This window comes from Palaemon carinicauda, chromosome 19 (assembly GCF_036898095.1).
Source record: "Palaemon carinicauda isolate YSFRI2023 chromosome 19, ASM3689809v2, whole genome shotgun sequence".
In the NCBI taxonomy this organism is placed as follows: Eukaryota; Metazoa; Arthropoda; class Malacostraca; order Decapoda; family Palaemonidae; genus Palaemon; species Palaemon carinicauda.
The window spans coordinates 98,051,134-98,074,739 of NC_090743.1; the positions used below are offsets into that span (position 1 = coordinate 98,051,134).

Consider the following 23,606-nt stretch of genomic DNA (forward strand, 5'->3'; position numbering starts at 1 on the left):
AGGCTGAACTAGGTATTTGAGCTTTTCAGTCCGATTAAATTAAAGCTCTCTTGATAGACCATGATCCCCATTGAGGTGTAGAGCCACATGGTATTTTTTCTTTGTTTTCTATAAAGAGAGCTGATTTCTTAGCTCATGAATTACCTGGTATTTTTTGAAAGTTCTTGTTAGGGAATTGGTAATTTTACTCCATTATGTACATATGTTTGTGGCAGCACAAGTCCAGCGGATTACTGCAAAAATTCTGTAGATACCATATTAGCTAAAGTTTTTGAACATCTTTTGACAAAAGGTCTAAATAGGAGCCTCTGATGTCCTTTCTACAATCTCCAATGCTGTAAAAAGATTCCTTGCGTGTGGTCAGGAAGCTTAAATGACTGTTCTTGATTTCATTTCTCCCTTTGAATGTGTTAACTACAAGCCCCTTGTTTTCACACTCAAACAGTGGGAGTAAGAGGGTCTTTTCTTACTATCATTATTGATTTGTTTTAGTGAAAGATTACAAAGAGATGTTGTTGATGGGAGCCATAGGGATGAAAAGAATGTGATATCTAGTGTTTCTTAGGGTACTGTTCTTGGGCCATTGTTTTCCATATTATATACAAATGTGGTCTAAAATTAAGATTGTTGCATATGCAGAGGATGCTTCTTTCTTTGTTTTAATTCTGTCTTCTGAATGTAGATCTGGGGATGGTGAATCCCGTAATAGAGAACTAGTTAACATTAATTCAAACTGCAAATTAGGGGGAATAGAGTTAAGCACTAACAAAACTCAAAGTATAATATTATCAGTAGGTTAAGGACAATGGCTCCTTGATATCCAGATCTCAGCATTGATATTGGCTTATTGAGAAAGTCTTTTAAGATTTTCAGTAATCAATCTACCCTGATGAAGTGTAATAATTCTTTCATTTTGCCTTGTTTCCACTATTGCTCTCCTGACAGGTCTTCGGCTGCTGTATCTCCTCTTAATTTGTTGGACAAGAACTAACAGTCCATTAATGATTTTATTCTTGATCTGGATATTTAACCTCTGGCACCATCGATCAGTTAGTCCATGATGCATGTTACATAAGATTTTTCACAACTCTAATCATCCTTTATATTCAGAGCTTCGCAAGCAGTGCCATCCTACTTTTAATATTGTGTATGGAGTTAATTCTAATAATCGTCCCTTCTCTATCAGAAGGCTCAATGTTACACAGTATTCTGAAGTTTTTATTCCAGCCATGACCAAAATGTGAAGTGATCTTCCTATTCGGCCAGTTAAACCGGTGTAATTTCTAAAGTTCAAGCTTGCAGCAAATGTTTTTATGTTGAAGAGGCTGGCATAAGTCTCTCTTTAAAGTTTTTATATGAAAGATCTATTTTGATATTATTTTCTATATTTTAACATCGTATATTAATTGTTTATTACCTATGTCGTAGTTTATTCATTTTTCATCTCCTTTTCTTACCTGACTATTTTTCCCTATTGGAGCCATTGGGATTATAGAATCCTGATTTTTCATCTAGGGCACCAGCTTAGCTAATAATAATAATAATAATAATAATAATAATAATAATAATAATAATAATAATAATAATAATAATAATAATAATAATAATAATAATAATAATAATAATAATAATAATAATCATTATCATTATTATTATATTTAGTGAGTTATAGTAAGAAATGAAAGAGATGAGAAAATATTTCCAGAGACAACAGATAAAGTTATAGACTAACCCTCAGACATCCTTAATGAATATCAGTACTTAGAACTGACAGTAAATGTTTCCCCACGACAAAAGACCGAAATTAAAAGAAGGATAAGCAAGAGATGGAGAACTTCTAGTAAACAAAAAGAGATTACGAAAATTAAAATGCCACTTGGTCTTAAAAGAATATTTATTCATATGATCTTACCAGTGATAACTTATGCATCTGAAACTTTGAGACTTACTAAAACCTTTGAACATAAGATAGTTGCAACTCAAAATGCTATGGAAATAAAAATGATGTGAATAACACTAAATAAACAGAAAAAAGCAATAGTGGATATGTGAGCAAACTAAAGTAAAAAATATTCTAACAGCATGTAATAAAAAGAAATGGACACTGACCGGACATATTATGAAAACGAGAGATAATAGATAATAGACGTGAGTGGAAGGATATACTTGAGACATTTATCCTGCAGTGGACTTGCTATGGCCGATAATAATAATGATGAGGATATATAATAGTTTTCAAGTATCTAAATTTTTCCAATTATTTTACCCAAGCCACTAGTTTCACATATGTATTTCGTGTTCCTAACTTCTTTACTGCTAACCATTACCTAAGATTTACACACACACACACACACACACTCTCTCTCTCTCTCTCTCTCTCTCTCTCTCTCTCTCTCTCTCTCTCTCTCAAGGCTATTTTTACTCTAAAACCCTTGTCTGAAAGTCCTCCTCATTTTCAGTGATAATCGCCAAATTGTTTGCACATAGCAAATCCTGCAACTCTTCATTTCCATTCTCTGCACTTAACACATCCAACACCAGCACAATTGAAAATGGGTTTAAGGCTGGCACTTGGTGTAAGCCAGCACTAACTTCAAAGGCTTCTGGTTCCCCAACCCATGTTATTACTTTTGTCCTCCTTTTTGTGTACTCCATCTCAACCCTTCTAATCAACTTCTCTTCGAAGTTCCTCTTCCCCAAGCACCAGAACATAATTTCTCGTGTGATTCCATCATAAACATTCTTTAATTCTAGCAAAGCACAAAAGAGCTCCTGATTTCCTTCTAGCACTTTTATACAAACACACACATACACACACACACACACACACACACACACACACACACACACACACACACATATATATATATATATATATATATATATATATATATATATATATATATATATATATATATATATATATATATACATGTATATATATATATATATATATATATATATATATATATATATATATATATATATATATATATATATATATATATATATATATATATATATATATATATATATATATATATATATATATATATATATATATATATATACACACACACACAAACACAGTATACATAAAGCTTCCACAGTCGAAGAACAACTGACACTAGACCAGGCTGGCTCCAGGGCAGTTAGATCTTGCTGATCCCTCAGCATATGGACTATGATTTTACGCTTCAGAAAAAAGGGGGCAGTAATTGTTGACCTAACAGCATCCTATGACTCTGTGAACCACTGGTTGTTTCTTTTGAAACTTCCCAAAGCCATTCGCAACGGAGCATTGTACATATCATCCAGTCAATTCTGAGTAACAGACTTTTCTTTGTTGAAATGGGCGGTAAGTAAAGCAAAAAAAAAGAAGAAATATCTCTCACAGAGGCCTGTGTTGGCCCCGATGCTTTTCAACATTCATACCATTGATGAATCAAAGTTTAGAGATATCCATAGATGTATATATGTAAAGGATCTGTGCCAACCAACCAGTCGGATTCATTTGTTACCTTTGAGAGCAAATCATCTGATGTTTTTAAAAAAAAATTAATGAATACTGCAAGCAAACCCTTTTATTCCCCCCACCCCCCCCCCCCCCCCCCAAAAAAAAGAGCTATGTGCTTTCCATCTAAAAAATACCAGGCAAAAGGGGAATTGAACATCTCATAGAATGATAAGAAACTGAAGAATTATACCTTCCCTGTCTATCTACAGCAAATATTATTTTTAAAAGAGAAAATGTAAGGAAAGTAAAGGAGAAGATGCTTAACCCAAAATAAGCTCCTTGGTGAACTTACCAATCAAATTGGGGAACAAACCCTCAAATTCTAAGAAAAACAGTTCTGCCACTCAACTACTCCACTGCCGAATACTGCTCACCACTCTGGGAAAGGCCATGTTATTTCCATAAAGTTGACGCCAAACTCAATAAAGCAAATTGTATAATTACTAGTGCTTTAGGACCAACACCCCTTCCAGTACTCTACATATTGTCCAGCATTGCACCCGAAAATATAAAGAAGAGAACGATGAAAACCACCTCCGCTATGATCCCTGGACAGTTAGACAACCTAGAACAGTGGAGAGAAAAAGACCACTCACCACCTGATGACACTAGCAAGAGCCCATGTACGTCTCTACCCCAAGGAACAAACTTATTTAGAAAGGATTGGGATAATCGATAAAAATCGGATCCACGTTGCTCTTTATCTTCCTCTTAGGACTATTCCCATCATCATTCTTTCCATTACTCTATAAGTTGTTATTGGCTTATGCTCCATGGCAAAGATGGCCAAAATTCTCCAAGATTCGGAAGAATAAATTAATACTAGTAGTTCAATCTAATCAAATACTTTTCTCTTTGGAGAGAATGACATATTACATTTCATAATTTCGTTTTCTTTATCAAAAGCTTTTTACCATAACCCCCATTTGTTGTCTCTCAGCATTTTCATTAGACAATATCTTAGGTTTACTCATATTAAAATTATGCCCTACATTTCTGCTTTCTCTATTCAGATCTTCCATCATCTTTTGCAATTCCTCCTATGATTCACTAAACATAACTACGTTACTTATTAAGGTATCCCCCCATTTATGTTATCTCTTACATTTTGCTTATCTATATTTTTTAAGACTTCCTCAGGCATGCTGTAGTTAATTTAGGAGAAATGGAGTCTCCCTGTCTAGCTCTTTACTCAATCTGAATTTTCTCACGATATGTAGAGGCTAATCCATAACTCATATTTATTGTTTCTGCTTTTATATATATATATATATATATAAATCATATACGTGAGTGTGTTTTCATATATATATATATATATATATATATATATATATATATATATATATATATATATATATATATATATATATATATATATATATATATATATATATATATATATATATATATATACCACAAGTTTCTTCAGTTTGTCAATCCATCACCTTCTAGTCCTTTCCTTGCTCCTTTTGATATCTCTAAGGCCCCATTTCCATATTCCTAATATCCATCTATTATCTGTCCTTCTCATCATATGCGTTGCTGATGTTCGTTACTTTTGCTTATTTTTTGTTAGAATATCCTCTATATTTAGTTTGGTCTCGTGTTCAGGTTGCTCTTTTTCTGTTTCTTAGTGTTATTGATATCTTTATTTTTTCCACAATTCTTTGAGTTGTAACTAGCTTATGTTCTAGGGCTTCAGTAAGGCTCTAGGTTTCTTATGCATAAGTTAATACTGGTAGGATCATCAAATCAAATATTTTTCTTTTTAGAGAAAGTGGCATTTTACTTTTCCTAATCTACTTTTTTTTACCAATGCTCTAAATCCCATGCTTATTCTTCTTTCAATATTTTGTCTCATGGTATGGGGAAACACTTACTGTCTGTCCTAAGTACGTATATTCATTAACAATCTCTAGAGGTTTGTCAATAACGCTTATTTTTTGTTAATCGGCATATTCATTGAACATTATCTTAATTTTACTCAAATTTATTTTTAATCCTACATATCTGCTCTCTCTCTCTCTCTCTCTCTCTCTCTCTCTCTCTCTCTCTCTCTCTCTCTCTCTCTCTCTCTCTGTATATATATATATATATATATATATATATATATATATATATATATATATATATATATATATATATATATATATATATATATATATATATATATATATATATATATAATTAGTAACATTTTCGCTTCTGGCAAGCTTAAGTTTAAGGATGAAGAGGACAGCAAGAAGACTTCGGATCATCTTACATATTTATTCAACACCAACGTTTCGGGAATCTATTCCCATCATCAAGGCTACATAAAACATGAAATTATGTTTACATTAGAAATTAATTATACATTTTTGCTTAAAATTGCTTTGGTATAAAAAATATTAAAAAATGGTTAAAAGAATCAAAATACAAAAACCTAGACGGTATATAAAAACATGTGGCTAACAGAGGTCCTTTACAATTATGATGATAAAAACACTTGTGATCAAAATGAAATAAAAAATATACATATATGTAATTGAATGGTCGAACTTACTGTCAAGAGATGTGGCTGAAAACTATAGGAATATTTGAGAAAATTCTTGAAGAAAATGCTTTAACTACGAACAAAAAATAGATCAACAAGGGATGATAGGTAATGGCAGTTAGGCAATATGTAATGGTGTGGAGGTGGTTTGATTGTTTAAGGAAGGGGACAGTTTCTTTATATTGAGAGATTCCAAGAGAAGGAGCGAAAGGCAATCGGATGTTTGGGAAAGAATTTTGAAATGGTTGTATTGTATATGAGTTTTACATGAGTTTGAATGATTTCTTATAGAGGAAAATTCTTGGGATTTTAATACGGAACCAGTGCGATGACTGACACCCCTATGGGAATCGATGCGGACCTTCAGTAATCGTCGGGTAGACCCGATATAGTTTCCAAAATTACATTTTGGACAAGTATACTTGTAAATAACAAAGGACCGCATCAACTCCGGGAGGGTGTCTTTGAACCTGAAAAGTTTGCCAATATTTAAAGGGTTTTTTAATATAAACTTAAAATTCACATATGGGTACAGAGTGCTGAGGGCTGTGGTGAGGTCGTTTCTGAAAAGAGCATTTTTAACATAAGGCAATGATACATACATTAGTTTTTTGGGAACTTCAGGACATTTATATTTAGGCTGAAAAATACCATTAAGAAATTTATTAACAATTTTGTCATAGAGGTGTGAAGGATAACAATAGTATTTAAAATATGTTTTTAAAAATGAAATTTCTTTATGAAAATTATGCCAGTCCGAACATAAGGAATATGCTCTAAATAAAAGGGTTTGAATAGAGTTAATCTTGAATGATTTCGAATAACTGCTAAAAAAATTAAGACCCAAACCAGTGTATGTCTCTTTTCTAAAAATACCTGTAAGAAATCCTCTATTTGAACGTGAAATGTTTATGTCAAGGAATGGCAACTGGGTATCTTTTTCTATTTCCATGGTAAACTTAATGTTTGGGTGAATTCTATTTACATATTCTAAAAACTTGTCATCATGGGATTTCTCTCTAAATAGCAAAAAAGTGTCGTCAACGTATCTCTTATAGAAACTAGGACGAAATGCTTCCGGACATTGTCCAAGGTATATTTCCTCCAAGTGGCACATGAATAGATTGGCAAATGTAGGACCCAAGGGCGACCCCATTGCCATTCCATCAACCTGTTTGAATAATTTGGTATTAAAAACAAAATGAATATCTATTACTGAAAGTTCAAGGAGTTTTCTGAAACTGTTTGAATCAAAGCCGTTGAATAAGGTATTTTCGGTAGGAAAAAGCTTGTTGAGTATAATTTCTATTGTTTCATGAAGGGGCACGTTAGTAAACAAAGATTCTACATCCAAGCTAACCATAATTGAGTTACTATCTTGTTCAAGTATTTCGGGAATGAACTTGGCGGAGTTTTGAAGAGTAAATTGATTATTGGTTAAATGACTAAGGAGAGGAACTAGGAATTTGGCTAAGTGATAATTTGGCGAGTTATAAGCTGCTAAAATAGGCCTGAGGGGTACATTAGTCTTATGGACCTTAGGAAGTCCATACAGAACACTAAAAGAAGATCCTGAACTATATAATGATTGATAAGACTGTTCGGACAACATACCTTTATCTTTGAGTAGTTTTAATGTGCGGTTTATTTTATCTTCAACTTTAAAAATTAGGCTATATTGGAGATCACCAACTTCTAAAAAATTACTGGAATCTGATAAAACATTATTCATTTTCTGGATATAGTCACTGTGGTTAAGAATAACAACGCCTTTACCTTTATCTGGTCTGCAAATAACAATATTCCTGTTTTCTGAGAGTTTCTTGAGCACCGTAAAATCATCTTGTTTAAAAAAGGGAAACCAATTGGTGGCTTTCAAAGAGGAAAACACCCTATGGGCAATATCATGAATTGACTGTTGGGTTGCTTCTAAGTTAATATGTGCAGGAAGATTTCGGATGCAGTGAAAAACCCGTTCAAATGGTAGAAAAAATTGATAAAAGTTTGGTTTAAAATTTGGAAGGCAAAAATCAAGTCCTAAGGAAAGTAAAAATTCTTCTTTTTTAGACAGAACGTAGTCAAAATAATTAAAAACAACATCCTTAGGAGAAAGGAATCTTGGCAGACTAATACCTGATTTTAAAAGTTTACGTTTATGAACCTGTGTTATATTTTGGGTATATTGTTTAATATTTCTACTTAAAAGTGATTTAACATAAACACCATCGAGCGGGGACAAAGTGTTGTACAATGAATGTGACAGGGAGGACACTGAGCCTTTCAATCTATTGATAGATTTGGATTTAAAATCAATTTCAATGTCTAAGAGGGACTGAGTAGCAGTTCTATAAAAATCAGAGTTATATAGTGAAGATCTATATAATTTAAACTTGATGAAATTAGGCACAATATTACTCATCTTACAATATAGCAAAAAATCGTGATCAAGTTGGGCCTTCTTCCATTTCTTGTCCGAGGACTCAAGACGTCGGTAAAGCCGGAGAGTGACTTAACATAAAAACCATCGAGCGGGGACAAAGTGTTGTACAATGAATGTGACAGTTTCAGAAAACTCCTTGAACTTTCAGTAATAGATATTCATTTTGTTTTTAATACCAAATTATTCAAACAGGTTGATGGAATGGCAATGGGGTCGCCCTTGGGTCCTACATTTGCCAATCTATTCATGTGCCACTTGGAGGAAATATACCTTGGACAATGTCCGGAAGCATTTCGTCCTAGTTTCTATAAGAGATACGTTGACGACACTTTTTTGCTATTTAGAGAGAAATCCCATGCTGACAAGTTTTTAGAATATGTAAATAGAATTCACCCAAACATTAAGTTTACCATGGAAATAGAAAAAGATAACCAGTTGCCATTCCTTGACATAAACATTTCACGTTCAAATAGAGGATTTCTTACAGGTATTTTTAGAAAAGAGACATACACTGGTTTGGGTCTTAATTTTTTTAGCAGTTGTTCGAAATCATTCAAGATTAACTCTATTCAAACCCTTTTATTTAGAGCATATTCCTTATGTTCGGACTGGCATAATTTTCATAAAGAAATTTCATTTTTAAAAACATATTTTAAATACTATTGTTATCCTTCACACCTCTATGACAAAATTGTTAATAAATTTCTTAATGGTATTTTTCAGCCTAAATATAAATGTCCTGAAGTTCCCAAAAAACTAATGTATGTATCATTGCCTTATGTTAAAAATGCTCTTTTCAGAAACGACCTCACCACAGCCCTCAGCACTCTGTACCCATATGTGAATTTTAAGTTTATATTAAAAAACCCTTTAAATATTGGCAAACTTTTCAGGTTCAAAGACACCCTCCCGGAGTTGATGCGGTCCTTTGTTATTTACAAGTATACTTGTCCAAAATGTAATTTTGGAAACTATATCGGGTCTACCCGACGATTACTGAAGGTCCGCATCGATTCCCATAGGGGTGTCAGTCATCGCACTGGTTCCGTATTAAAATCCCAAGAATTTTCCTCTATAAGAAATCATTCAAACTCATGTAAAACTCATATACAATACAACCATTTCAAAATTCTTTCCCAAACATCCGATTGCCTTTCGCTCCTTCTCTTGGAATCTCTCAATATAAAGAAACTGTCCCCTTCCTTAAACCATCAAACCACCTCCACACCATTACATATTGCCTAACTGCCATTACCTATCATCCCTTGTTGATCTATTTTTTGTTCGTAGTTAAAGCATTTTCTTCAAGAATTTTCTCAAATATTCCTATAGTTTTCAGCCACATCTCTTGACAGTAAGTTCGACCATTCAATTACATATATGTATATTTTTTATTCCATTTTGATCACAAGTGTTTTTATCATCATAATTGTAAAGGACCTCTGTTAGCCACATGTTTTTATATACCGTTTAGGTTTTTGTATTTTGATTCTTTTAACCGTTTTTTAATATTTTTTTATACCAAAGCAATTTTAAGCAAAAATGTATAATTAATTTCTAATGTAAACATAATTTCATGTTTTATGTAGCCCTGATGATGGGAATGGATTCCCGAAACGTTGGTGTTGAATAAATATGTAAGATGATCCGAAGTCTTCTTGCTGTCCTCTTCATCCTTATATATATATATATATATATATATATATATATATATATATATATATATATATATATATATATATATATATATATATAATACTTACTGTATATATTGTGTGATAGGAATTTTACTTATTATACTCTTCGTTTAATTAGTATAATCCCTTTCTCATATGTAACATATTATACGTATCCTTATATTATGTAATAAATGACCCTAGACAATTCAGTGGAAGAAGATATTTTCAAGAACAAACAAACAAAACACTCTACTACGCCAGCGAACAAAGACCGCCCAGCAAAGAAAGCAGGAAAACGCATTTAACTCGTAACTTTGATATCGGGATCCAGGCACGAAACCATTAATTTACTAGAGCCAGACAAATAACGCCAACAAGAGAAGAAGTAATTGCTCGCACGTACCTACAACGTTCAAGAAGCCGTGGATCGATGTGGGAGACAGAGTGTTTATATTGCAGGTGTAGTATCCGTGATCCCTGATGGTGACGTTGGTGATCGTGAGAATCCACGTCGATCTTTGTTCTCTCTGCACAGACATTCGGGGATCCCTGATGATTACAGCTTCGCCCATCGACAAGACTATGTTGGTCACTTTTTTCATCCATGCTACCTGAATCGAAGGATAAATAATAATAATAATAATAACAATAATAATCATTATTATTATAATAATAAAAAAAGAAGAAGAAGAAGAAGAAGAAGAAGAAGAAGAAGAAGAAGGAGTAGGTAAAACGTTGCTGAATTATAAATCCTCATTACCGCTAATTTAACTACTGGTCTTGAAGACTGCCTTTAACAAGGTCTATAGAAATATATAGACCTTGGCTTTTACTATATACAGTTGACGGTTTAAAGGTTAAAAGGCCGGTAATGATCAGCGGAGGCAAGGGACAGTGACAGTGCTCTATTAAGCAGAACAATGCTCTAGCGACTGGACAGATTACATATGATCAGCGCCAAAGCCCCCTCTCCACCCAAACTTTTTGCTAATAACACAGTAGATAGACCTACAGGCTCCCCCAGAACCCCCCATCCTTAGCTCACAAGGATGGTGAGGTTGCAGCAACCATAAGAACTAACAAGTCTGAGTGGGACTCAAACCCCACTTCGGCAACCAACAGGCAAGGGCGCTACCACCAGGCCACCACAGCTCTTGAATTAACGGTAAGTTATTAAGATCCTTAACTATGAGGCTTGTTCTTTATAGGATTGTAGGGAATAGCAAATTGAAAAATCTTTGTAACGAATATATGCGGAAACTAGAAATGAAACAAGTAAAAAATTACCAGCATTATGATAATTGCTATTATGACTACTTTTATGTAAAATTGCATAGTAGTCCATTAAAAACCTCCCTAATTCGTGATCCCAGCGGCAGAAAGTAAAGCCTCTTCAGAAGATCGTCGTCCTTGGTTATGGGGCAGAGTTAAAGGGGGGCTTCTGGATATCAGCAGATATTGCCTAGGTCTTGGGGTTCACAGCTTGGAGGGGGGAGAAGAGGGGTTGAGTACTCAATATAATGTATATATATATATATATATATATATATATATATATATATATATATATATATATATATATATATATATATATGTATATATATATATATATATATATATATATATATATATATATATATATATATATATATAGTCCATAGGACTTTTTTTTATTGTTCTTTCATCCTATTAAGTTATGTAAGACATTTAAACTTTTATTGGAGTATCAGAAAATTAAATCCAAATATACTGAATTATTTTAATTAAATCTAATAGAAGTGATTAAGACATTTTATAGAGTGATGTTTGCATAAGACAATGAGACATAATTTTTTCACTTTGTACTGTGAAATAAAATACAGCAAAGCGACAGTGATATATATCGCCTCCTGGCTAGTACAGTGGTAACGTGTTCGCCTATCATTCGTATGGCAGCAGATCGATCACAGCCCGGGACTATGAGTTTAAGCCATTTACTGGGGAGGCCACTACTATGTTTGGGCACCACAATGGGCTGTTGGGCTTTCCCGGCTGACGTTCTGGTGAGAATATATTCTGGTGAAACTGGAATTGAAGCTAGACACCTTTCCTATATCCTTTGGTTTTCAAATCTCATAACCTAATATCCCTCTGTTCCAAAAGGAGGAAGAGGGACTATGAACAATTCAAAGAAGAAGAATATATGCATTTGAAATGGGAAAGTTTATGCTCTTAATACAATGGTACCAAAATGAGTTAAACTGACACACACACAGATTGCCCAGAGTTTAGACTCGCGGCCATGGCCCCCTAATTATAGTTTATACTGTTAAGTAATTCGTTTATGACAAAATTAGGCTTCATAATGCAATAATCGATGATGATTATCCTCGATCCGTTGTTTACCTAACGTATAATTAAGGAAGATTATCTGGGAAAATAACCAATATTTTGTCCATGTGATGATTTAATCCTAGAAAGTATTTGGTTAACATATGAAACGGGGTTATGATTTAGAATTATTAATTATTCAAATTTTATAAGCGTTTATTACTATAATCAACATATCAGACTGATAAGAGTTTTCAATGAAAAGGCAATTTAAATAGGTGATAGGAGAAATTATATATATATATATATATATATATATATATATATATATATATATATATATATATATATATATATATATATATATATATATATATATATATATATATATATATATATATATATATATATATATATCATCATCATCATCATCATCCTCTCCTCCTACACCTATTGAAGCAAAGGCCCGCGGGTAGATTTCACCTGTCATCTCTATCTTGAGCTTTTAATTCAATACTTCTCCATTCATCATCTACTTCGCGCTTCATAGTCCTCAGCCATATAGGCCTGGGTCTTCCAACTCTTCTAGTCCCTTGTGGAACCCAGTTAAACGTTTTGTGAACTATTCTCTCTTAGGGAGTGCGAAGAGCATGCCCAAACCATCTCCATCTACCCATCATCATGATCTCATTCAAATATGGCACTCGAGTAGTCTCTCTTATAGTTTCATTTCTAATTCTGTCCTGCCATTTAACTCCCAATATCCTCCTCAGGGCTTTGTTCTCAAATCTACTAAATCTATTGGAGATTGGTTCATTGTCATACCATGGCTCATGTCCATATACTGTAGTAACACCGATCTCACTAAACTGATTTATAGTCTGACTTTTATATTGAATTTCAGGCGATTTGCTTTCCAAATTTTACTTAACCTAGCCATTGTCTGGTATGCTTTTTTCAGTCTTTCACCAAACTCTAATTCTAATGACCGTGTATTGGAGATCATAATTCCTAAATAAATTCTCCTTCCAATGATATTTTATCTTCCATTGCACGCTCCGTTTTCGTCATCTCTATCTTTCTTCTATTAATCTTGAGCCTAACCTCATGTGATGTTTCATGCATTCAGGTAAGCAAGCATTGCCAATCCTGTGGCGTTCTGCTAACAAGGATAGCGTCATCAGCATAGTCTAGATCTGCTAATTTCCTATCACCAATCCATTCCAAACATTCTCCACCATCTCCGAATGTTCTACCCATTACAATTTCTATGAGGAGGATAAACAACATAGGTGACAACACATTCCCTTAGAGTACTCCGCTATTCACTGGAAATTCATTTGAAAAGACTCCATTAACATTAACTTTGCACTTGTTATGCTCACGAACAGACTTGATTAAATTCACATATTTAAGAGAAATTCCATAATTACGCAGGACTCTCCACAAAATTGGCTGGTGCACACTATCAAATGGTATCAAAAGTGGATTTCTGTATCCCATGCATTGCTGTACATGTCTCAAAATGGAAATTTGGTCAGGGCAACTTTTACTTTTTCGAAATCCTGCATGTTCATCACTGTTTTTCATCAATCTTTCTCTTCACTCTTTAGAATAAGCATACTATATATTTTCATAACAACTGACGTAAGTTATATATATATATATATATATATATATATATATATATATATATATATATATATATATATATATATATATATATATATATATATATATATATATATATATATATATATATATATATATATATATATATATATATGTATATATATATATATATATATATATATATATATATATATATATATATATATATATATATATATATATATATATATATGTGTGTGTGTGTGTGTGTGTGTGCGTGTTTGTCTGTGTGGGTGTGTTTGTGATATTTTTCCTTCTTTTGTACAAGGAAACAATAATTTCAAGTCCATATCTTGATATGCGACTTAAGAACTCATTGCTGCATTAATTACCAAATGAACACCTACAATACTCTTCATAAAATACTTCAGTAAATGTAGCTTTTTTAACGTGACATAGATAACCAAAAATGCTCTATGAAATAAAAAATACCTTTCTCTTTGGGAACTATAAGTTTCATTGGGACCTATTGCCATTCACATTAGATTTTTTTTTATCAGAATTTACGGAATTTTGGAATGCTGGGACAGTCCTTCTATCACAAAATACAATAAACTAGTATGATATTTTTACTACGTTTAGCTGTAAACAATTTCTGTGTATGAGCGTTCATTACATTCAGGCAAGCAAGAACTAAACCTAGAGTCCCTGCTGGTCAATGTTGAAATCTCTTTCTGTGAAAGCTTGTTGAAAGGTGGAATATCAAAAAATAATACTTATTCATATATACCACATTCACATGAAAACCATGCAACATTCTGTCATGCTGGGAAAATTTGATTCTAAATTATTAATTATATTTTCTTTAAACTGGAACTCTAGTGTGATCCATAAAATATGATAGGCTACTTCCTCCATCCTGAAATTATGTAAAGCTATTCAAGAGCGAGTGCTTCTATTTGGGACCTCTTTTGCAGATCACAATCGGTATTATTACAGCTTTTGAAGAAATCATTTTTAAAATCTAAGAAATATGAATAGAACAAGGTTATACCAAGGTTAATATAAATAGTTATTGTTTTTAATCTACTTCCCGGTGATGTTCATTCAAAAATTCCTTATATGCTCATCTCCAATCATCATATTAATTCCCCTTTTCCTCTCTTTTACAATGCCTGACCTTTTGAAAAACTAAATTAGGCCTTAAAGCTATTGACTGCTATCGTTGCAACCTTGTTTAAGTGGTAAAAGGTTTTATGTATTTTGCATAGAAAATATTATAACTGTTATAATTATGCATAAAATATCTGCAGCACTTATGAAACATTAAGTTGATATATTATTCACATCGAGATGTATCACTCATTCAGACTCAGTAGATACATTCATGTACCTACAGTATGAGACTAATTCCTCGCTATGTGTATGGTGCCCCATTCCAGGGGTATTTACGTTAAGAAATAAGACACTATAGATAACAACTACCTATCTTATAAATTAAGAAATAATTTCCACTATTTTCAGCAATCCTGAAATATATTCATGCCAGAAAAAAGAATTGACAATGATATAATATAATAAAATAATATCCTTTGCGCAAGCAAGACCAGAATTCAAAGTATTGAATCAGGGAAATTTTCTATTATGATAGGTGCCAAAGGCAATTGGATAAGCGGTCTTACTCTTATTATTACCAGAATAATAGAAAAAGGAAAATAATGAGTAGGAAAATGAATAGTGGCGGTCGAGAAATGAAATTATTTGACATTCGTAATCCAATATTGGTCTACTGATTTCCGTAGAGACTTGAACTTCTTTCACCAGATAGGTCAGTTGAGAAGCTGTACCAACCGTGTGTCACACAATTGTACATAATTATTTTGTATATATTATGCTTGTATCTACGCTCTTCCCTCGCACTAAAAAGAACCTGAATGATCATGTCTCAGTTTTGCTCTGTAACATTGTCTGTCTCTCGAACAGGTTATGTCCTGTTGCCTTGAGGTTTTGTATATAAAGGAGAGTGTTCCTTAATAAACAACTCAGTTGATTGCTTCCTGCCTTTGAGTTCACAACCCTCTCTCGGCACCGTCACATTGGTGACCCCGGAAGTCGACTCGCTCCCACTGCCTTCCACCCACACCTCCATCGCCCCTCCATCGTTGGTACTATGACGGACTCTACTACAGCAGTTGGCGCTGCGGCCGCCCCATTGAAACTTTCACCGTTTGCCAGCGGAGAGACATTTGCTTGGGTTCAGCGCGCAGAAGTCCAGTTTCGCATCAACGGCGTGACTCGCTCAACCACCAAAGCAGATTATGTTCTCGCGGTGATATCTGAGGACACCTTCCCGGAAATATCCGACTGGCTTTGTGAACAAGGAGACACGCCAATAGCGTATGACGCCCTCAAAACATACCTTCTGCAGCAGTACTCGCCGTCGCCAGCCGCCCGTGTAGCAAAGCTTTTTCAGCTCTCGCAACAACCGTTGGGGTACCAAAGGGCTTCGCTTGCCCTCAGGGAAATAACCAGTATCGCTCGCCTTCAACCTGCCGCAGACGGCTCTCCTTGTGAAGTGAACCTACTTCGTGCCCTTTAGATACGCCATTTACCCGGACTTATATGCGCTGCCATACCCGATGTCGATAGTTTACCCATAAAAGACTTGTTGACCAAAGCTGACGCCCTTATGGACAGCCACTTCAAGACCTCCATCAACGCCTCCACCCCTGACGAAGAGGATGCCTATTCAACGTCAACTGAAGCTGACATGAATGCCGTAGGACATACACGCCCACACCGTGACGTCCCGAAGCAGAGACAAAGCCTCCCACCACCCACCAATCGCTCCCGCCCCAACAAACGACTTCTACAGCCACTTACTATCTCCCATCTGCCGCAGTTTTGCTACTACCACTTCAGATTCAAGGCAACTGCGAAGAAATGTGCCGGGAATTGTCAGTGGCCAAAAAACGTGTAAGTAGGCAATCGCTCGTGGCGGTGGCCCCCGTATTTCTAATCTTTTCTTTTTACAGGATGCAGGAACGGGCGGGCGATTTTTGGTAGACACGGGTGCTTGTCGTTCTCTTTTGCCAAGTAAACTCTTCAAGCCACGACGTAGTCTGTCTACATCTGCCGACGTCCGCTTGGTAGCAGCCAACGGATCTGCGATACCCACCTACGGTTACGAAAACCTCACATTATCGTTCGGAAATGGTAAATTCAATTGAAAGTTTCTCGTTGCTGACGTAACCATGCCAATCCTCGGTGCGGATTTCCTCTCTCATTTCCACCTTCTGGTCAATATCGCCCACCGACGATTGGTCAACGCAGACTCGTACTTGTCGACACCTCTTCAACCCGCCCCTTCTAACCTCGCTCTCCACATCAGCGCACCCACGGATGCCTACACCCACCTCACGTCGTACCCGGAGGTTTTCCGTCCAGAACTTCGATAAACACCCACGGTTCCTGCCAAGCACGGTATTTATCACCATATCAAGACGACGGGACCCCCAGTCTTCGCAAAATTCAGACGTCTGGCACCGGAATGATTGGCAGCCGCCAAACAGACGTTTGTCGAAATGGAGGAAATGGGCCTTTGCCAAAAGGCCTCCAGCCCATGGGCGTCACCCTTACACATCGTTCTGAAGAAAGACGGCTCCCTCCGTCCGTGCGGGGATTACAGGCGCCTGAATATGCAAACAGAACCGGATCACTACCCCCTCCCAAACATTGCCGACGTGACCTCATACCTGCACAAAGCGAAGGTTTTCTCTACGCTCGATCTCCTGAAGTGGTATTATCAGGTGCCTATGAACCCAGAAGACATCCCCAAGACTGCCATCACCACTCCGTTTGGTACAGACACCTTCAATTACTCCTGTTATGGCCTTCGTAATGCTGGGGCCACGTTTCAACGTCTCATGGATGGCATCCTAGGGGACCTCCCTTTCTGTATATGTTATGTGGACGACATACTTGTGTTCTCCTCCTCAAAAGAGGAACACCTCCGTCACCTGCGTATCGTGCTCGACCGCCTGCAACAAAACAGCCTTGTAGTCCGGTACGACAAGTGTACCTTTGGCGCCAACGAAGTGTCATTCTTAGGGCACCGCATCACTCTTGAAGGTGTCCACCTCCTCCCTGAGAAGGTAGCAGCCGTTCAGAACTTCCCCGTGCCCTCGACCGTCAAAGCTCTGCAGGAGTTCTTGGGCATGATCAACTATTATCACCGTTTTCTGCCAGCCATTGCCGCCACTCTTGCTTCCCACTACGCCTCCCTCAAGGGCAAGCCGAAGGACCTGAAGTGGGGTCCCCTTCAAGAAGCAGCCTTCTGCAATGCAAAGAAGGCCCTATCAACTGCTGCGGCTCTCACTTTTCCTATCCAACACGCCCCTCACTTTCTCTCCACTAATCCCAGCGACGTCGCTATTGGTGCAGTACTCGAGCAGGTGGTCAAAGGCTCGCCCCGCCCATTAGCCTTCTTCAGCAGAAAACTGTCCAAGGCAGAATCGGGTTATTCTACCTTCGATCGAGAATTGCTGGCGGTGCACTTGGCTGTCCGTCACTTTCGCCATTTCTTAGAAGGTACACCCTTCGTCATTCGCATAGACCACATGCCTCTGGTGCACGCCTTCACTCGACAGTCTGACGCCTGGTCCGCCCGTCAATGCCGACATCTCTCCGCCGTGGCTGAATACAATTGCACCCTTCAATACATCCCTGGGAAAATGAATCCCGTTGCCGATGCCCTGTCAAGATACGCGTTGGCTGCTGTTCAAGTGGTATTGGATTACAACGCCCTGGCTGAAGCCCAACGACAGGATCCAGAGTATCAAGCATGTAGGACATCCTGCACGTCCCTCCGTTGGGAAGACTTTCCCCTCGAAGACTCCAACACCACCCTCCTCTGTGACGTCAGTACTGGTAGACCGGGACCTTGGATTCCTGCTCCCATGCACCGACAGGTGTTTGATTTCATTCACGGCCTTTCACATCCCTCGTGACGTTCTACTGCATAGCTGCTGAAGGCAAAGTTCATTTGGCACGCCATTTCTAAGGATGCTAAGAATTGGGTCCCCGCCTGTATTTCTTGCCAAACTTCCAAAGTACATCGACTCACGGATTCAGGAGTGGGCACCTTTCCTCAACCTCAGCGTCGTTTCGCAAACATTCACGTCGACGTTGTATGACCCTACCCACATCACAAGGACATCGTTACCTGTTTACTGTCATCGACCGCTCCACTCGTTGGCCTGAAGCCATTCCCATGGAAAATGCAACGTCCGCCTCATGTACATCTGCCTTACTCTCTGGATGGATTTCAAGATTCGGTATCCCTGAGCATATTACTTCTGACAGGGGAACTACTTTCACATCTCAATTGTGGATGTCATTAGCGAATCTCCTGGGCATCACCCTACATCAGAAAACGGCCTACAACCCCGCTGCCAATGGAATGGTTGAACGTTTTCATCGCACCCTCAAAGCAGCTTTGATGTCCCGCTGCAAGGATTGCAACTGGTTTACTCAGCTTCCCTGGGTCCTCCTGGGACTAAGGACCACTCCTAAAGACGCCCTCGACGTCTATGCAGCTGAAATGGTGTATAGTGACCGGTTGGTCGTCCCTGTCGAATTTTTTCCTTCTACAACCTCCTCCAACGATCTCCAGCACATACGTCACGTCGTGGGAGAATTTACTCCGTGCCGCCAGACTTACAAGCCCACAGCGAAGCATCACATACCAACGTACTTGCAGTCTGCAACGCACGTCTTCCTGCGCAACGACACCAGCAAGCCACCACTAACGCCCCCTTACACGGGCCCTTTCCTTGTGATCCGACGCAGTCCGAAAGCATTCCTCCTAAACATTTGGGGCAAAGAAGACTGGGTCTCCATTGATCGTCTAAAACCTGCTTATCTTCTGCCAGATGACCCGCCTACAGTTCGCCTCTCTAGATCAGGGAGCCCTATTTAACATATACAGTATGTCATTTTTAAGGGGGGAGTCATGTACCAACCGTGTGTTACACAATTGTACATAATAATATTGTATATATTATACTTGTATCTGCGCTCTTCCCTCGCACTAAAAAGAACCTGAATGATCATGTCTCCGTTTTGCTCTGTAACATTGTCTGTCTCTCGAACAGGTTATGTCCTGTTGCCTTGAGGTTTTGTATATAAAGGAGAGTGTTCCTTAATAAACAACTCAGTTGATTGCTTCCTGCCTTTGAGTTCACAACCCTCTCTCGGCACCGTCACATTGATTGGCTCATTGATCTCAGATTTAATGTTATAATCAAAAGCGTATGTGGAGGCAGTAGAGGCAACATAAGTTGTATTTCATGAATAGTACTATGATGTAATTCTAAAATGAATTATGAAGACTACCCAATCAAGTATTCAAAACCTTTCACGGGTGATGCAGGTCTTATTTTATTCATAAATAGTAGATGAAATTAGGTCACACCACGGTGAAAAGAAAATAAGAGGTCAATGGATAATAAAACAAAAAAAAATGAAGCTCTTTAATGAAAGATGAATACAGAACTATTTCATAATCAGCTACACTACCACTATTTATAAAAAAATCAAAGTCACTAGACGGTATATCTCCGCAATACTGAGCTAGTCAGTATATCTTAGCAATCCATGTTTGCCAAGGATTATATAAGCGGATGAGTGACCTAATTGGGTAACAAGAACAGGGTGTGGAGTAACTGCCCCTCCTTAATCTCGACGAAATCACTGGCAGCAGGGTAATGAATTGGATTTAAGGTGACAGGACAAGATGTCACTTCGGTTCTTAATCCTAAAGCCTGGGGGATAGTCTTACTGGAATTAGTTCGGACAGGCAGGAGTCACTTCCCTTAGTTAGATAGGCACTATGCGTCACAAGGAACTGGCTATCCTTTGATCAATCTAGCTAATAAATCCTCTATAGATTTAGTCAGTCAATAGTAAGAGAAAACGATAGAATGGTGCCCAATCCCCGGATGTAGCGTGGTATTAAAAATATCCCATATATATATATATATATATATATATATATATATATATATATATATATATATATATATATATACAAAAGAAAAATTTTAAATTGGTAATTGTAAAGTTAGAACCATGAACCGATTGGGAAGTTACAGGAAGTGGAAAAGGAATTTCTAAAATATAGTTTGGATATCTTTGCCCTAAGTGAAACATGTAAGAAGATTGGTCGGTATATACATATATATATATATATATATATATATATATATATATATATATATATATATATATATATATATATATATTCATATATATATATATATATATATATATATATATATATATATATATATATATATATATATATATATATATATATATATATTCATATATATATATATATATATATATATATATATATATATATATATATATATATATATATATATATATATATGTATTTAGATATAGATATATATATATATATATATATATATATATATATATATATATATATATATATATATATATATATATATATATATATATATACTATGAAGAACTGCAAATTGTAATAAATGAGATCCCAGAGAGAGAGATAGGAAAATTGATAATGGTGACCCAATGCTAAAGTTGGAAGGAATAATCAATGTATAAAAAATTTGATGGGTGTTGAGGGCCTTGGCGGAATTGAAAAAGAAAGTGGGGCACTTCTTGTAACTTTTTTTAAAACAAACAACCTTGTCATTGGAGGTAATCTTTTCCAGCACAAAGACATCCACAAATATACATGCACTTCACCATGTGGCAATTACATAAATCAAATAGATGGATTCAGGGGGAAAGCCCTTGAATATGATGGAAATACTGCTGAGATGATATAAGCCAAACATGAATTAATTCCTAGGATAATTTCAAGATTGGTTTGTAGAATGTGGCATGAAGAGGCAAACCCTGATGAATGGAAGCTAGGAGTGCTGGTGAAAATGACATGAAAAGGTGACTTGAATTATTGCAATAATTAGAGGTATCACACGTCAGTTGCCATGAAAATATATAGTATGCTCATTCTAAAGAGAAAAGAGAGATAAATTGATCAAAACATTAGAGATGAACAAACAGGATTTAGGAAATGTAAAGGTTTTATTGACCAAATTTACATTTTAAGACATGTTGTACAGCAATGTGTAGAATATATAAATCCACTTCTAATGGCATTTGTGGACTATGAAAAAGCCTTTGATAGTATGGACCAGGCAATTTTGTGGAGTCATACGTTATTATGGAATTGCTCTTAAATATGTGAATTTGATGAAGTCTGTTCATGAGTATGGCAAGTGCAAAGTTAATGTTAGTAGTGCTATCAAATGAATTTTCAGTGAACAGCAGAGTACTACAAGAAAATGTGTTGTTTACATATGTTGATTATCCTCCTCATGGATTTTGTGATGCATAGAGCAGTTGGGGAAGGTGGGGAAGGATTGGTGATAGGAGATTAGCTGACCTAGAATATGCTAATGATGCTGTCCTTATTAGCAGAATGAATGAAATATCACAGAAGGTTGGCCTAGAGCTAAATAGATGAAAGGCAGAGATGATGAGAACAGAATATTCAATGGAATATGAAATATCATTGGAAGGAGAAAAGAGTACTGAGGGAAAATCATTTAAATATCTAGGAACTATGATATTCAATACATGGACTTTAAATTTGGAGTTTAATGAAAGATTGAAAAAAAAGGAAATCAGAAAAAGGCTAAGTTAAATAAAATTTGGAAATCAAATTGCCTGAAATTTCATATGAAAATCAGGCTATATATCAGTTTAGTAAGATCAGTATTACAAAACGGACATAAGTCGTGTTATGGAAATATCCAACAGAGATTGTAGATTTGAGAACAAAGCCCTTGAAAAAATATTAGGTGTTAAGTTGCATGAAACGATTATAAATCAAAGTATAACAGAGATTTCTCGAGTGCCATATTAATTTTAGTAGTAGTATTATTATTATCATTATTACCAGCCTACCAACTACCCTAGTTGGAAAAGAAAGATGCTATAAGCCTAAGAACTCCAACAGAGAAAGATAGCCCAGTGAGGCAAGGAAATATGGAAATAAATAAACGATTTAAGAAATAATAAAAAATTAAAATGAAATATTTAAAAAAAAAACATTAACAACATTTAAACAGATAATTAATATATAGACTATAAAAAGACTTATATTAGCCTGCTCAACAAGAAAACATTTGCAGCAAGTTTGAACTTTTGAAGTTCTGCTGATTCAACTACCCGATTAGGAAGATCATTCCACAACTTGGTCACAGCTGGAATAAAACTTTTAGAATACTCTGAGCCTCATGATGGAAAAGGTCTGACTACTACAATTAACTGCATGCCTAGTATCATGAACTGCATGGAACTGTCCAAGAAGATCTGAATGTAAAGGATGGTCAGAATTATGAAATGTGTTATGCAACATGCATAATTGAACAACGATGCCAAAGATTA

The 23,606-nt window shown here is 35.9% G+C and overlaps 1 pseudogene; it reads right to left on the reverse strand.

Moving 5' to 3' along the window:
• Positions 1–23,606, reverse strand: part of LOC137659162 (lachesin-like) — a 103,051-nt pseudogene that overhangs the window by 48,328 nt on the left and 31,117 nt on the right.